The sequence below is a fragment of the Galendromus occidentalis genome, unplaced genomic scaffold, assembly GCF_000255335.2.
Source record: "Galendromus occidentalis unplaced genomic scaffold, Mocc_1.1 scf7180000077219, whole genome shotgun sequence".
Classification (NCBI taxonomy): domain Eukaryota; kingdom Metazoa; phylum Arthropoda; class Arachnida; order Mesostigmata; family Phytoseiidae; genus Galendromus; species Galendromus occidentalis.
Window position 1 is genome coordinate 1 of NW_003805207.1, and position 4,182 is coordinate 4,182.

Consider the following 4,182-nt stretch of genomic DNA (forward strand, 5'->3'; position numbering starts at 1 on the left):
TATCGGTCTATCGTTCTCATTCATTTGCTAATATATTTATTAATTTCGCCTCAAGAGTAGGCTGTCTGTGGTCTCTTAGGTGCGTTCGCGTCCTTCTTCCCTCCTCTCTTCTTCTGTTTCTTCCCTTCAGCTCCACCTCCCGTGCTTGATTTCTTCGTGGATTTCTCGCGCATTCCTGGTTCTCTAACGGTCTTAACCTTGTGCTTCTTCTTCTTCTCATCTTTTCCGTTTCTCTCACTGGGCGTCGCTGGGCTCCCCTCGGGCGCTCGCTTGCTCCGAATGGAGATGCCATAGAACCCGTGACCTCTTGGACAACCAGATCTTAACCCTAGGAGTCTTTCTGCGTTTGCGTTTGAGTCGGGCACATCCTTCCACCATGATCACATCACAATGCATCCCGAGCAGCGGAAGCAGTTTTGAGCTTCGTCTCCCCGGCAGCCTCAAGAAGCCTCCGGTAACTTCCACGGTATTGAAAAGTCGCCGGACTCCTGGATCATTCTCAGTTTTCCATTATTCGAGCTTGCCTGTAGAACTCACGTTTTGGTTGTCAGTGTCATCTTATTGATTGTCTCCTTCGCGCTCGGGGCTTCCGCGCATATGCAACGGCGTGAGACGAGGTGGGCGAGTTGGAATCGTACTCTCCTGACCCTGCTCCGGTGTTGAGCTAAGCTTCCTCCCGTAATTTTTTCTCGGCGTGATTCTTCAAGATCATGGATTCAGACATCCGCCCGACGATTCATTAGATCATGATTATTTTCGGAGAAGCATGCCGCACGGAAATATGCCTCTGTCGTGAGTGCACGTTGGATTTAATTCAGAATATTCAGTCGTTTTCTCAAGGAGATAGACAATCATTCAAGTCGGCAGTACAGCAGCGGACCGACCTTGCGACCTTGATATCATGAAGAACAGAGTTGAGACCCGAACAAGAAAATTCATGAACTCGACAGATAAGCGGAAAAACGAGACGGAGCGCAGGACGTTCCCAATATGATCGGAGCACAACTCATTTTGGGACTAGGATTGCAATACACACCACTCCACGCTCGAAACCTTCACCCACTTAGCGAACTCCTCCGCGAATTCTTGGAATATCCTGAAATTCTTCTCTATGATTCGCGAGAAAGTGAAGCGAGGGCTTGATCATTATGAGTGGAAACAGAATCAGAAGGAGAAGGAAGAAGGTCGGGAAAGTGAGTCAGCGCCGACCCGACTAGATTACCAACCCCAGGATCGTTGAAGCATGAGGAAAGCCTCTTGTTCCGATGGCTCCAGAAGACAAATCATACCCTCGACTTCAAGGAATCACGGAACCCTCATGGGACAATGAAGAAGAAGTCATCAACGGAACCGAGCGATCTGTCGGATGGCTTCGAAGACAGGCTTCAATCAGCCCGTAACCGTTACTTCGGCCGATAGTCTCTCCTGCGGCTGGGGAGTCATCACAGGCATTCGAATCCGTTGGATGACCCTGCTTATCAGGACAGTATGCGTTCAACAATGAATAGATACGTACAGCTCTGCCAAGGCACGACCGCCGTACCTTTTGAGGTACGTACAGCTGATGGAAATCGTCATGGGTCAGAAAATCCGGACCAGTTCCTTGGAGCATGTCCCGAATTCCGAACCCATAATATTGCGCTCGTCATAAGACGACAGCAGTCCTTCAGCTGGTATAAATTAAGGAGAGACGAGCGCTTCCCCAGTGACGGGGACGGAGAATGTGCACGGGGCCGCGGCTCTTTTGACGATGGTCCGAAGCGTCCGAGCCTAAGGGTAGAGAGAGAGTGAGATCGGGCAGGTCTGAGAGCTAAAAGACAGGAGATAATACCTGTCCGAAATTTCGAGCGGAAGCACTCAATCTCGCTAGATGTTAAACGGACACGGCGACTCGATCACGGTCGTCGTTGAGGAATTATTTTCGTCGCTACTATCGATATCACGGTTCAGAGGAAACCTTCCGACGCGCCGACGAGAGTGAAGGAGGGGAGGCGGACCGGGAAGCGCAACGTCACGAGGATGGCTTACAAAAGCGACTCTCGGGCGGGCCATACCGATCGTGAGGTCCCGCTCGTAGAGGCAGCATGTCAGTCGCCTAATTTCGATGTTGAAGGTTGTTGACGATCATTTTTGCCGGCTCGACCGGAGGGACCTGGTCGCGCATGCTCGCGATCACAGTCACGGGCTACGGCTCTTCAGTGATAGCCCTGGCATGCCCACCTAGTCGAGGTTGAGGTATATCGCGAAAGAGAACGAAGTCATATCTATCCGATTGGATTTCAAGTTCGACAATCTCTCGAGGGGGCGACTCCTCCGACATGAGCCTTCGCCTACTCGACTCGGTAGTCGTCTCTCGGACGCCTCGAGCCTTCGACTCGAGGACGTAGCCTCGAGTTATTGTCTTGTGCTGCCTGTTGGCGAGCAGTGATGGAGCTTGGACCCTGTGCCAGTGTGTGCGTGAACTTCTCAATCTTCGATTTAGGAATCAATCGCCAGATCGATCAATGTTACGATTAGTCAGTCGGTCGATCGGGTGCTGCCTCTCCGGTCACCGGGTCGCTTGGTCACGCGGCTGGAAATCGCGGGGACCTCCCTCTGGTGGTTTGTCCTCGTGATTCCTGATGGGATCCTGATGGACAGAGTGGCTTCGCGCGATACTAGTCCGACGTGCTATGACGTCCCAGGAGGAACAGACATTCCGTCGTTCTTTCTCTGCGGGTAGACTCAACAAAGATAAGGAAGAGAAATCTCCCGCAATCTCAAGATAGCGCACTGGAATATGTCTGCCTTGGCACCGATAAGCCCTTCCGCGCAGCGGGCGCTTACCACGATGATGCAGTGTCTGTTGACGACGGCTGGCGACTTTCGATCGAGAAGTCTACGGAAGCAAATTTCAAGGTCCCATCTCAGACGCCATTCCGATAGTCAGTGCGAGGCACCCAAGGGCTTACCTCCCTTAAAGTATGAAGGCAAACTCGAAAAGGAGATGAGTGGACCCGTCTTTGAGACCCTCGGTCGAATCGTCAAGGCTGCGGTCCAGCGGAAGATCACAACGCCTGGAAACCACAAGAGCATGAATGGCACACCGGCTATCACGTGCACTTACAAATCGTCCTATGGATTGCTGTACCCGCTCGAAAAGGGCTTCACGTACGTCCACAAACCTCCAGTTCATGTCCGTTTCGAGGAGATCTCGTCAGTGAATTTCGCTCGGTCCGGCGGTTCGACCCGATCCTTTGATATCGAAGTACAGTTGCGGAAAGATAACTCATGTATTCTCGTCGATTGAGAGAGACGAGTACGGTCGAGTGTACGAGTTTGTCAAGAGCAAGAAGCTCAAGATCGGCAACAAATAGCGTGGAGCCGAAGAAACCTTTGCCAACGAGGTCATGTACGATTCGGACCAAGAGGACGATTCCGGTCCAGACGCCTACTTGCACAGGGTGAAAAGCGAGGCAAAGAAACGAGAGGATGACGACGATGATGAAGACGATAGCGACTTCAATCCTGATGAGGAAGGTCTATCGGAGCACCCCGGTTGTAAACTTATGCTCGTCGAGTCTACGCGAAAACCCTGGAGCACTCGAAGACCTTACGGGGAGGAATGGAAAAGGCGGCGAGGAATGGAAGACTGTGTCTGTCAAGTCGAAGCACCGACGGGTGGTCGAGTGGTTAGCGCGTTTGTCACTACTCGTGCAAACGTGCATAGCCGCAACGACGCCGCTCGCGCGGGAGGCGGCGTGGGTTCGATCCCTGCTGCCGGAAGAATAAGCAGGTACTCGGCCTTGATTCGGCCTGGGTACATTTGCTCTCTCTCAAGGAGTAGAGTGCGTACGCTCATGCGCTAAAAAAAATCCAAATATGAATGCCGGTAGGCGAAATGAAGGAGCGGAGGATGCTCCTTATTTTATTCAAATCAGCGTGTTTTTCATTGATTGCACTGTATTACAAGCACCATTCTTAAGTTATCGGAGGTGAAGTTCTGACGGCGATCGCTGAAGATCTGTTTCGATATGGACAAACTTTATGGTTTATTTATGGTTGTCGAGTTTCCGTAGAGGTATACCAGCTGACAGTAACGCCTCGCACAATTCGAGGTTGAATTGCGAGCTCTTTCCGGAGGCCACCAGGAAGGGTCCCATTCTGTTGCTTATATACGCCGACTAGGTTTCCCAAGCAGGG

The 4,182-nt window shown here is 51.7% G+C and overlaps 1 pseudogene; it reads left to right on the top strand.

Annotated features, from left to right (window-relative positions):
* Positions 1 to 2,830: 2,830 nt before the first annotated feature.
* Positions 2,831 to 3,356, top strand: LOC100901394 (FACT complex subunit SSRP1 pseudogene; annotated as a pseudogene).
* The last annotated feature ends 826 nt before the right edge of the window (positions 3,357 to 4,182 follow it).